At 41.7% G+C, this 13586-nt stretch overlaps 1 long non-coding RNA gene across 2 annotated transcripts in view; it reads left to right on the plus strand.

The window, feature by feature from the left end:
- Nucleotides 1-380: 380 nt before the first annotated feature.
- LOC117367304 overlaps nucleotides 381-13586 on the plus strand; it is a 44978-nt gene continuing 31772 nt past the window's right edge. For both annotated transcript variants that reach the window (XR_004540730.1, XR_004540732.1), the window contains exon 1: nucleotides 381-506. This is a non-coding gene — a long non-coding RNA (uncharacterized LOC117367304). The remainder of the gene's footprint in view (nucleotides 507-13586) is intronic.

Below are 13586 nucleotides of genomic sequence, written 5' to 3' on the forward strand. Positions count from 1 at the left end.
GTAATGAAGTGTTAAGTAACTTGTCCAGGGTTGCAGGGTGCAGTGCTGGGTTTGAACCTGCAACCTCAGGGTGCTGAGGCTATAGCAGTAACCACAAGGCTACTCCTCTACTCCAATAATCTATTAGCTTATTGTTATTGATAATTTTGTGTTACATTAAATTTTCAAAGTAAAATCAAATTAATCTTCCCCCGTTCTGTCCCCATTGTATATGGGCAGTTTCTTAGTTCTTCTATAAAACAAATATATAGATTGTCTGTTCTTAAACATGTAAACAAAGTGTGCTTTGTGGACTCAGTCTCCCAGAGTGCTTAGCTACTCCCAGAGGGTGTGAATGTAGCTTACTGGAGCCCGCCTTCTTCTTCAGTCTGAGAGAAAACAGTGTCCATTTTGTGAGACCACATGGCTACATGAAAATTTGAGTCTAAACTCCCCTTGGATAGGATGTGCTGGTTGAGTGAGAAGATTCTGTAAACAAATTTGGATTGCCTTGAAATCATCAAATTGTGAGTGTTTATTCTTTACTTCAAGTTATTAAAGTTATTCACAAAACTACAGAGTCTGGCTGATAACACTAAGAAAAACAGAAGTAAGGGTTAACTGAATGGGAGTCTTAGACAAGTGTCACTCTAACTCAGTGAGTTCAGCAGTGCTTGGCCATTTTGAGGAGTCCCTGTTTTACAATAAAAACCTGAAGAAAGTCTGTTAAAGCTCATAATTGAAGCCAATTTACTAATTAAGTTAGTATCTTTAGGTGCCTCATAAAAATTCCCCCTTAAAGTGTAGTGTCCGGCATCCCGGCCTTCTCCTAAACTCTTAAGGGGAATCTGAGCTATAATTTCCAGAAAGTAATAACCTTAACATACCAGCAAGCACAAGAAGTCTCTGTTCTTTTTCTGAAATTTACTTTTATTGAATAAATGTAGTTGATTTACTCATAATTCATAGATTCTCAGAAGTTTACTGCCTCAAGGCAAGAGACTTTATAGTTCTGAATATTGCAACAGTAGATAGAGGTAGAAATTTGAAGGGAAGGAAAATTTATGACAGAGGCTGAAGAGTCATTCACTAGATTAAGGTAGTTCCAGAGGTGAGATGTAGAAATATGCGTGTGCATGAATATGTAAGATTAAAAACAAGTACAATTTGGGGGGGGGGAGGTAGGGAGGCATATGTGTTTCTGATACAAGGTGAAACCAGTGGTGAACCAAGGGTGAGGTGGGGGGGGGGGCGTACTGCCCCAGGTGCAAGCTATGAGGGGGATGTTCCCGGCCTTGGAGTCATGGTCCAACCAGGAACTTCCCCTTCTCTCAGCCCTTCTCTCCTGTCCAGTCCAATGTTCCTTTACCTTCCATCAAGCTGAAAAAACTCCCGGCCTCAGCAGTAATTCAGCGACGTTGCCCGTGGCTCACCCTCCTGCTTTCCGCGTCTGCCTGGTATTGCTCCGATGATGCAACTTCCTGTTTCTGCCCGGGTGGACCACAGTAGACAGAAAGCAGGAAGGGGAGCAGTGGGCAACATCACTGAATCACTGTCGAGGCCAGTAGTTTTTCCACCTTGATGGACATCGGACTGGACGGAGAGAAGGTATTTTTTTGTTGTTGTTTTTTAAAGTACAAAGCGGGGCGGATCTTAATTAAGAAGTCTTCACTGCTCATAATGGTTTTCTGAGATGCATGCAGTTGTTCCCTTAAGTTTCTAATTTCTGACAGGCTGGTAAATGTACTATCTTGAAATGGCCTTCTTCCAGCTAACCAAGTATGGTGGTTCTGTGACTGTTTCTGAAATAGTTTATATTGTTCCACCAATGATTTTCAGTGGCGATCTAAAGTTCCCAACTGTTTTTGATACAGTATCTTCTGTTTTTCCCACTCCTTTGATTTTGTTTTGAATTTCTTTAATTTCTGGTTTAATCTGTTCAGCTTACTCTGTATACTATCATATTCTAGAGATAGTTCTGTCCTAAAAACAGGGAAAATTGAAGTTTTCAGTAAAATGTGGTGGGTTACAACCCCCCACACCCCTCACAATGCCCCCACAACGCGGCGCGATGTCTATTAAGTAAAGTGGGGGGGTTCCCCCCATGCCCCCCCGTCGGAGCGCTAAAAACAGTAATTTAGAGCGGCGCGGCGGTGCGCGCTGCTCTCAATTGTCTGGGTGCGCCTTTGTCCCGGCGCGCTTTTGACCTGACACCCCAGAAGAGAACTGAGTGACCAATGCTGACCGGAAGAGACCCAAGTGATCGGTAGTGACTGGAAGAGACCAGAGATGCCTGAGTGATCAGTTAGCAGTCTCTGCCAACAACAAAGAAGTGACTGTTCGACACCAGCCCTTCAGCTCTAGTTGATAAGAATCCTAGGATTGCTACACATGTAGCCATCAGAGTGTGGGTGAGAACAGACAAACAGGACAAATCTAAAGTCTACCAACAGCAAAGAGGTTAACTATTTAGAACCTTGCAAAATCTTGCAAAAATAATGCATTATAGCGAAAATATATTTTCCAAAAACATACAAAATTACAAGTCAAATCATGCCTTTCTGACAAAACTATGCATGCCCTTTTTGTCTTAATTTCAATTTATGTCACCTTAACCCATACAATATAATTTGATTTTAATTGTTAGCATAATGAGTGCATTATTTCTTAATTAAGACATTTTAAAATCTGAAAACCAGTCACAGATCACAGCATCCATATTAATTTTTGACTTGAAATTTAAAACTGATATTGCTGTCTTACAAGTCAGAATCATACAAATATTAAATGCATGCAGGGTATTTAAACTAATTCAAAAGCTTATTTTTGCTTTTGCCCTTTTTTAGTAACAATACAAGGGGCCGCTGAAAAGTTCTCAGCTCAACCAAAAAGAGAATGATGTGAAGCCATTAAACTTACAAGTTATTCCACACTTCCCTTGACACTTTTCATTTCAATGATATGAAATGAAACAAAAAAAATGCCAAGAAAAGTGTGGAATAGCCTGTAAGTTTCATGGCTCCACATCATTCTCTTCATGGGTGGGTTGTGAACTTTTCAGCAGCCCCTCTTAATATATATAATAATTTTCTTTACTTTATAAAGATAAAATTAAGCATACATATTACACTAGCAAGTATATTAGCAGGCATTAAAACATATTTTTAAATTACTTTTTATTAAACTGGAACAAACTGGCAAACTGTTCACGAACAAAACAGACATATGTGCAAAATCACCCCTTTCTGAATAGAATGGGAGGGTGTCTGCGGTATGCTGAGCTCTTGATTGTTTTGCAAAAATTCAGTAAGTATGTTTGCCTTCATAAGCCAGTTGTTAAAACTATAGGTGCTAATCAATATCATTTCTTTTAGATGCCATCTTCTTCTAGCATTTTACTTTTTGCTTTAAATTTGATGGCTGTGATTTTTTTTAATGCAAATTTCATGTTGAAATATTTGAATACTATGAGGCTGATATTTAAAAGGTTTATCTGGATAACTTCTATGACTGCCTGAACAAATCTTCAAAAATTCCCTCCCTCACCCTGACCAAATAAAAGTATCAGAATAAAGTTGGCAGAAATTCAAACCTAAAATCTCCCACCTGGAAGAAATGACTTGAAAGCTCTGCCTATTGCTGATCTAAAGATTCCTAATTATGTGGTCTAAAGCAGTGTTTTTCAACCTTTTTACACCTATGGACTGGCAGAAATAAAATAATTATTCTGTGGACCGGCATCGGTCCGTGGACCAGCGGTTGAAGAACACTGGGCTAAGTCTTGGGCCAGACCCCGCTCATCTCTACCCAATCTCCACCCCAGACCCCGCCCCCATAATAGTACTAATTGCACTTTGCACGTCCCGTGCTTCCTCTGGAAGCCTTCCCTTTGACGTTGAAACTTCAGAGAAAAGGCTTCCGGTTCAGGCACAGGATGCCCATAGGAGCCACTGCCCGTAGCTTTGTGCACTGAATCAGTGAGGAAGAGAGAGCTAGCTAGAAGATAACGCCACATCGATCGCACCGTGGATCAGCGGTTGAAGAACACTGTTTTGGGCCTGATGCATGTGTTGGCCCTGTGGATCGGCAGGAAATTTCATGGACCGGTGGTTGAAGAACACTGGTCTAAAGCACAGTTACTTACCGTAACAGGTGTTATCTAGGGACAACAGGCAGATATTCTCATGTGGGTGATGTCATCCACGGAGCCCTGGTACAGACACTTTAAACGTGCATTGTCACTTTAACAAATTTAGAAAGTTCGCGATAGCCCACACCGCACATGTGCAAGTGCCTTCTGTTTTCTTCTTTATTTTTTTATTTCTTAAATTAATAAATAATATATCTTTTTTCTTTTTTTGCCATCTGCGGGTTTGTCCCAGCGGGGCCTTTACTCACATCTCAGCCATAGAGTTTAATTTGGCTGAGGCGGTGTCCCTATCAATGTCACGCCCGCTGACGGGATTAAAAAATTGCAGTCGGTGTTCGTGCACTATATCTTTAACAGACCCTCATAGCTGGTGCTTGCAGTATTTGGGTCCTGAGCACCATGTCCAGTCATGTAAACACTGCTCTTCTCTTCAAAAGCGTACCATAAAAAATCATATCCTTCAACAAGAGAAACTTTTCGGTGTCAGCATGGAGGGAGATGTGCCGACGACACAATATACGTTGAAGTCACCAGCAAAGACATCGACACCACCAGAGGCACTAGCATCGACACTGGTGTCGCAGCACATTGCGCCCTTGGGTAAGCCGGCTAAGAAGCCATCACCTTCTCAGTCAGGGACGCAGGTCACAAAGGCATTGAGCCAATTCATGCCGACCAAGCGTAAGTCCCTGCAGTGACTGGTTCCAGTATTGAGGGGTGCTTCATCATTGGAGTCATCTTCTCTGGAACGTGTCACAGCACGTACAGTACAGGCATCAAAGCCACAGGTACCGGTGCTTACTTTGAAGCAGAAGCTCGATACTTTGCTTTGAGAGGAGCTTGGGGATCAGTTCCAATCACTTCTCCAGTTGCTGTACTCTCCGATACCGGCCCATCGGTGCATTCTAAGGACTCTCAGCACCGTTCAATCTGACCACCCATGCATCAAAACATCGTTCTTCCAGACACCGATCACCATTTGCTCATCACTCATCGTCTTCCAGATGTTCGAACAAGAGCTTGATGAGGTCCAAATGCCTGTTACTTGGCACTGTAGCTCTCGTTCAACATCAAGTAACATAAAGCTACAATTTCACTATTTGCCAATTAAAGGGTTAATATCTAAATTGAATATAATACTCAGAGGTGAATCCCACAAGCTGTGTTATTCCTGGTGGTATTTTTTCTGTCCCTGGAGCATCGGGCCACAAAGCACCAACCTAATGTACCCGGGTGGTTCTTTAAGGGGCCAGTGCTTGATATCACGATCTGCCCTCTCTCTTTCTTACCCAAATAACAAGCTCCCACCCCAAGGATCCCAATGAGTCCATTCCTTGTGCCTCAAATAACTCATCTACCTTCCTCGAAGACTCCTTCTTCGAAGACTCCCCCACAACCCAAAGCACCCAAACCTCCTCTAGGCCCACCTATATCAACCTCTTCCAGCATTAGTTTCAAAACGATGCCAGTAATGTTTAAAAGGTTCTTGATATACTGTCCTTTTGAAAGAATAAAAAGAAAACAAGAAGGAGGTAGAGATGAGCCTATCGTGTCCAACCTACTTTCTTCTCGTTTTACTTCTATACTCATTGGAATTTATCTCCAGTTTTTGTTGTTTGTTTTCTGAAAGAATAAGTAGAGCCGTTTACAATTCAATGTGTAAATAAGAAAGGAACTTTCAAGTTTCAATAATAGAAAAATCTGGTGGTAGTCTTGCAGTACCACTGCTAAAGGTCAAGCTTCCATGATGTTAATGCAAATTGTGGTCTATCATGGAATAATAATAATGACCCCTGCTTTTGCTTCTAACTATGCAATTAGCTGCTGGAAATTGATGTCCTAGTTTTTTTACATGTTGAATTAGGGTTATTATAATTTGATGCAATATACTTCTTCATAATTGTCCAGTCATAAGGATATCCATAGATCTGCAGTACAATTTTTAAAGGAAGCTTTTCAAGCAGACTCAGGTGCAAGAAAACCTGGAAATTTTGCGCTGGCTTTATAATATTTGCAGAGTGCAGTAAGATAAGTACATGCAATGATTTCAAAATTATTTTCTTCCCTGTCCTATCCCTTCAACTACTGAACAGAAAACAATTTTCAGTTCAAAGAGTTAACAGCTGCATTCATTTTTATTGTGGGTCGCTGTCGTAAAAGCTCCGATGCTCATAGGAATTCTATGAGCGACGGAGCTTTTTAAAAAAAAAAAAAAAAAATTCATTTTTAAAACTGAAAAAAGTGCCAAAAAGTATACATACATATAATATCATAAAAACACAGCACTTATGTTTGTACATAAATATATTAGAAAATCACTTAATCCTATCCCACCCCTCCCATTTCCAACCCCCCTCCCTGGATGTGTGTAGGAATCAGAAACCTTAAATAAAGAACAATCTATTGTCTAACATAAACCTCTAATGGACTCCAAATGGTTTTAAAGGCTCTTTTTCGAAGGTGCGCTAGCGTTTTTAGCGCGCGCTAACTCCGCACTACATGGAGAATACTAACGCCAGCTGTATGGAGGTGTTAGCGTCTAGTGCGTGGGGCATTGTTGCGCACGCTAATCACGCGCTAAAACCACTAGCGCACCTTCGTAAAAGGAGCCCTAAATCTTTTACTAGTCCCCAATTGCTCTGATAACATCCTTTCATACCTGTAACTTTGACAAAGGGTTTCCCACCAAAACACAAGGTTTAGTCTGTCCCAATTCTTCCAGTTTTTCAATATTAGCTGCATGGCCACTCCCGTCATGACAAGAAGCCTATTTTTATTTATATCGATTGGACTTTTAGGTTTTAACAATGTCCCAAAAAGCACCACATTGTATGATAATGGTATCGAAATGCCTAGTACCATAGTAATTTTCCCCCATATAGATTTCTAAAAACTGAGTATTAAGGGACAATAGAACAACAGATGATCCAGCGTCCTTATTTGAAGATGACAGTGCCAACATCTATTAGACTTTGAACTATCCAACGTTTGCAAACGAACAGGGGGTCCAAAAAATTCTATACAACAGAAAAAACCAAGTTTGTCTCATAGATGCTGACGCTGTACATCTCTTCCTCCAAGTCCAAATCCGTGGCCATTGAGTAGCAGAAATCTGTTGCTTTGTCTCAATACTCCAAATGTCCCTTAGGCTTGTTTTTGGTTTCTTATTCAAATATTACGATATTAATTTATACCACTTGGCGGCCTGATGCCCTACAAATCTGCTCCATGCATATTCATTAGGGCTATCCTGAAAACCCGATTGGCCTGGTGGTCCTCCAGGACAGAGTTAGGAACCACTGATCTAAAGTACATATGCCTGCCTGCAGCCAATGTTTCTTAGACTTGCCAATTTGAATCTTGGAGTTTAACTATAGAGATTGGCACATGGATTGTTGTATTGGAATAGGTGTTAAATTATTAATAAATTTTAGGGTATTCCAGGTGACACAAAGAATACTATTGTCCTTGTGTATTCTAGGTAACTTAATATTCAAGATATGGCACAAACACAATGGGGACAATAGATAAGTTTCTAATATTAGCCAGTCCGGAAACTGTTCCATGAGTTCAGGAAGGATCCAATACATACCCTGACGCAGAATTAATGCTTAATGATATCTATAAAAATTTGGAAAATTTATCTCCCCCCGCCGATTGTGATTTTTGTAAAGATACTAAAGCTATTCTAGCAGTTTTACCCAGCCAAATAAATTTTGTAAGAATCCCATTTAATTTCTTATAAAATGAACTTTGAAAATAAACCGGTAACATACTCATTTGGTAGCGACAGAGCTTTTACCGCAGTGGCCTCCGATAAAAACCCCTAATGCAGCTTGATAAAAGGGGGCCTTAGTAACCTAAACAAATTTCTATGAAAATTTCTACTCCCTTTCCTCTTAGCCATGTCACAATTTCATCTCTTTTTTTGAGTGTACAATTCATGAGAGGGTATTGCAAATACAAACACTAACACTGTTTACTGGAACTGATGATTTAATGAGGAAAGGTCCAATTATAGAACAAAAAATGTATAATACTTCTTGATGCTGTAGATCAGGGGTGTCAAAGTCTCTCCTCGAGGGCCGCAATCCAGTCGGGTTTTCAGGATTTCCCCAATGAATATGCATGAGATCTATTTGCAAGCACTGCTTTCATTGTATGCTAATAGATCTCATGCATATTCATTGGGGAAATCCTGAAAACCCGACTGGATTGCGGCCCTCGAGGACTGACTTTGACACCTGTGCTGTAGATCATTAAAATAGTTTCATCCTTCTCCAGATATAACATATGTTCAAAGAGTGCACAATGTAATGAGAAAATAGCTATGTAGATCCTTTAATTTGCATCAGTAAGCAACCTACTAACATTAGGGGCTCATTTTACTAAGCTGCGTTAGCGTTTTTAGCACGCGCAGAATTTTAGCGCATGCTAAACCCACGCTACATGGCTAGAACTAACGCCAGCTCTATGCTGGCATTAGCGTCTAGCATACGTGGCAATTTAGCGCATGCTATGCGCACACTAAAACCGCTATCGCAGCTTAGAAAAAGGAGCCCCAAGTCTACAGTCTTCATGCGAGCAGTTTGCCTAGTTTGTAATGTTATCTGTGCTGTGAACAGGGGAATAGCAAGGATGAGAGGCGCCTGGGATGGTAGTGCCCCTCCCCCGCCCTGCTGCATGCACACACCCCTTCCCCCATTCCTCCTTAACTTACTCGGCACATGAAGCATCACCAACTTGCTGCCCGCGTCGACGTTGACTTTCCCTCCGATATCACTTCCTAGGTACAGGATGGAGAGCTGACGCTGGAGTGAGCAGCAGGTTGGAGTTGCTGCTCGCACCAGTGAAGAGCTAGAGGTACTTTAGGGGGTAAGAGAAGGCACATGCATGGCAGTGGGCGGAGTGGGAAGGAGCAGGGGGGTGGAGAGGAGGAGGGATGCTGCGCCCCCATCAAAATGGCGCCCAGGGCATAGCCCCCTTACTATGCCTGTGGCTATAAAACTATTCCATCGCAATATGTTCCTAATGTAACCCTTCCCTTCTTGAGCGAAAATTCTCACTGTCTTCACCTTCTGTAGTTGGCCTAATTTGGGTGTCTAAGTGAGAAATTTCCTCGAGAAGCGATTAACATAAAATACTTTACCCTAAATCAGGGATCTCAAAGTCCCTCCTTGAGGGCCACAATCCAGTCGGATTTTCAGGATTTCCCCAATGAATATGCATTGAAAGCAGTGCATGCACATAGATCTCATGCATATTCATTGGGGCAATATTGAAAACCCGACTGGATTGTGGCCCTCAAGGAGGGATTTTGAGACCCCTGACCTAAATCAAATTTACCGGGTAAAAGATAACACTTTTAGAAACAAATACAGTCAAACCTCGGTTTGCGAGTAACGCGGTTTGCGAGTGTTTTGCAAGATGAGCAAAACATTCTCGCAAACTGAGCGTTGACTCAATTTGCAAGCAACTTCCGAGAGCCGGCATCGCTCCCCCCCCGCTTGCGAACCGGGCCCTCCCCCCTCCCGCCTGAACAGCATTCAACCTTTCCCCCCATCTGGCACCAGCATGCAGTCCACAGGATGTGCCGGTACCAGTGAAAGAAATTCCTGCCTCTTGCCTGGGCCTTGAGCATCTGCACATGCTCAAGGCCTTCTGGTTCTCGCTCTCTCCAAGGCAGGCAGCCTACATTGTAGGCATTTTCGTGAGCCTAGAAAGACGCGTAGGACCACCTAAGCTCACCCAAAGCTAGGCGTGGGCGTGGTTTCACCCAGAAGTAGCCTTAGGCCTACATTTCAAATAGACGTGGCCACTGAACTGATCGTGGCAAGGGAGTCTCCCTGCCGTGATCAGTTTAGCGGCTGCAGCAGGTATCTCATCCCCCTGTGAAGTTGGCCAGCAAGAGGGATGCCCTATTTGGAGTACTCTATGAAATTCTGAAGCCATACCTTCAAAAAGATATCAACAGGATAGTGTGGGTGCAAAGGGTGGCTACAATATCGGTCAGTAGTCTTTATCATAAAGTGCAAGGGAACAAAGGTAAAGATTAATCAAAATCTGTTATGACTGAAATTTATAAATTGAATCTGATATCATTGTATTGTAAGTCAGTTGATAACTGAGACAAACTTAAAGATCTCAATATATATATTCTGGAAGAGAGAAGATATGATAGAGATATTTAAATATATCTGTGGCATAAATACAAGTCTCTTTCAATTGAAAGAAACTCTGGAATGAAAGGGTTTAAGTTAAAAGGTTTTAGGTTCAGTAATAATATCTAACATGTATCTTCTAGAAAGTGTGGGGCAAGCATGAGGCATTTATTAGGGAGAAGAATAGATGGTATGGATAGGCAAACTGGATAGATCATATCACTTTTTCTACCATCATGCTTCTAAATTTCTGTGTTTCTGTGTAACTAATGCAATATGCTGGAGGGATAACTAATATCATTCCAGGCATAAGTAATGCTGATATTGACAATTGTATTGACTGCAAAAGAGTTCCAATTTCTTTATATCTCACTGGCTTTGAAATTATGAATATCATTCTGAACCCTGAGGATGCACAGAGTAATGAAAATTAAAAAGAACAGCCAAATTTGAGAAAGATGACAATAGATGAGGTGAATACACATACTTGAGCAGAAATCTATTATTGTTCAGCAGGAATCATGCAGACTTGCAGGCTACAGGATAATTTATAAAAGAGAAAATTAAATTGTATTAAAGCATATGGTTAATTCTAGAATGTTGTCTGATTAAGATCTGGGCTTCAGTGTCTCCCTCTTTTGTTTTTTTAATTTTAGTTTTATTTTGCTGGCTTTAATTTAATCTTGTTTCTATTTATAGTTATACTGTCATTTTACTTTTAATTTTACCCTGGGCGAGTCAGAAAATCACTAACATCTTTGAATGTAGGAGTTTGACAGTTATAGAACCTAAAGGCCTTGAATCATCAATCTTTAGCCAAGGCCTTTCCTACCTGTGTTTGGTGACGGCTGAGGATTGTTACAGGATCGCAGCTCTTCTTTTCTCTCTTTTGGATGCTGAGGTTGTGACTGTGAGTGTTGTGTTTGGGCCCAGTTCTGCCTTGTGCTCTCTCTTCTCGTCTTCTACTTGTTGGCTGCGCTGTGGATGCCACTGCTTGCATTGGGCACTGAGTTGGAATGGTTCTTGGGGACCGCAGCTTCTCTTTCGTGCTGGCGGGACTACATTGTACCTGATGGCTGCACTGTTGGCTCCTTCCTTCCGGCGCCAGAGATTGTTGTGCACTACTTTTCTGGCGGTCCGGAACCAAGGACAGTTGACGGATGCTGTGTTGGTGGCTTGCATCGGTGGGGCCTGCCTTGATGGTGTTCAGTGGGCTGGTGACAGCATTGGATGACCTTTCATGGCCTGCCTTTTCTTTCTGGTTTCTTTGCCTTCTGCTCTTGGGCCCAGATTGCAGCTGTTGATTCTTTCACCTCTGGCAGGGATGGGCCCACAGCCCACCATCACTTCTCTGTGTCGATCATTCCTTGCAGATGTGAGCTCTATTGGACTGGATTGATGATTGGACTTAGCAGCAGATTGAAATTTATTTTGCTCAATCTCTAATCTCTTAAACTTATTTGTATATTTTAATTTTATTCTTTTTATTTCTTTTATCTTTATTTTTCTTTGTTTTCATTATTATTTGAATTGTACCTTTCCCTCACCATTCTTGGCATTTTGTTATATCTTTTCTATTTTAATAATTGTTTACTTTAGCTAGATTGTGAGCCTTTGGGACAGATAGGGAAGTTCTAAGTACCTGTATTTTATTGTAAACCGCTTAGATCTGTAATATGCTTAAGCAATATATCAAATGTTAATAAAATATAAACATTGATGGACTTATTCTTTTTCTTTTAATAATTTTCAATCATTACATTAATATAATGAACAAAGAAAAAGACAATTCATTTACAACATATACAGTAAACAATTCATCAATTCATAATTTCTTTTCAAGCCCACATTAATGGGGAGATATACTTCATTTCAAAAAGATTAGTAGGAAAAAATTGAGTGAACTCAGAGTCCATACATTATGGACCTGAATGCATTCATTAAATTGATAGGATTGATTATTACATCCTCTTATTCTATATAGGTAAACAATAATCATTTCATTTCTCTAGCCAGCAGAAATTGTTCTAACTGTATTGGGTCCCAAAATACAAATTCAGTGTCTTGTAATTTAATAAGGCACTTACAAGGAAATTTTAGATATAAAGATGCCTCAAGAGCCAGTACCCTAGTCTTTAATTTCAGAAATTCTTTTCTCCTCAATTGAGTGGCTGTTGAGACATCTGGAAAAATTCTAACCAGATCTCCGCACAATTTTGTTAATCTATTTTTAAAGTACATGCTCGCTCATGCATGTTATCACCAGGGTAGAGCAAGTCTGGATCAAATCTTGGCTATCCTCTAAAAATTCTGTCAAGTTAAGGACTTATTCTAAGAAGGAAGTAATACATGTAACATATAGTAGTAATACAGCAAGGGAGAAATTCTATAACCAGTGCCTAAATTTAGGTGTCGGTAGGTGCCCTGCCAATGCCTACGTAATTGAAAAATTCAGTCAGAAACGGCAGTGTTGAATTGCCTACTGATGCCTAAATAAAAGGCGGCTGAAATGGCCAATGGAATCATGGCTATGCAGCTGCTTTAGGCCACAGAACACCAAAGTAGGCATGGCCAATGCTGTAAGTGGTGTTAGGCGGTCTAAAGTGGCTACCCAGCCACAAATCACGGCAAGATAGGCGGCTGAAATATAGGCCTGCAAAACCCTGGCCTATATTTCAGCCGCCTATCTTTGCCGCTAGACCGCAGCAGCCGATCATAGCAGGAGAATTCCCCCCTTTCCCATCAGTTGAGCGGCACCCAAGACGGATTGCCTGTCAATCATTCCAGACCGCTGGGGATATTGCGGGGGTGGCGGCAGGAGGGATTGGTCATCCCTCCTGCTGAAGATGTTGGGGTGGCAGCAGGAGAGATTGGGCATCCCTCCTGCCAGGGATGTTAGCAGGGGGTGTTAGCAGGAGGGATTGGGCATCCCTCCTACTAGAGATGTTAGTGGGGGCTGCCATCAGAAGGGAATGTGGGCATTCTACGTACTGGGGATGTTGCAGGGGGGTGATGGCAGGAAGGAGTGGGCATCCCTCCTGCCACTGACGTGTGTGTGTGTTTGGGGGGGGGGTTTCAGGAGTGGCGGTAGTTGGGAGTGGGCATTCCTCCTACTGGCTGACTTGCAGTGAGATTTGGGGTAACCCGCCATGGCCGCTCAGTCAATTGCGGCAGAGAATTCCCTCCTCCCCCATCATCTGAGCGGCAGGGACTTCCCAAAGCTGTAATTCTTATAACCGGTGTCCTACAATGATTGACAGGAAATCCAGCTTGGGCGCTGGTTACAGAATCGCGGC

The sequence above is a fragment of the Geotrypetes seraphini genome, chromosome 9 (assembly GCF_902459505.1).
Source record: "Geotrypetes seraphini chromosome 9, aGeoSer1.1, whole genome shotgun sequence".
Taxonomy (NCBI): Eukaryota; Metazoa; Chordata; class Amphibia; order Gymnophiona; family Dermophiidae; genus Geotrypetes; species Geotrypetes seraphini.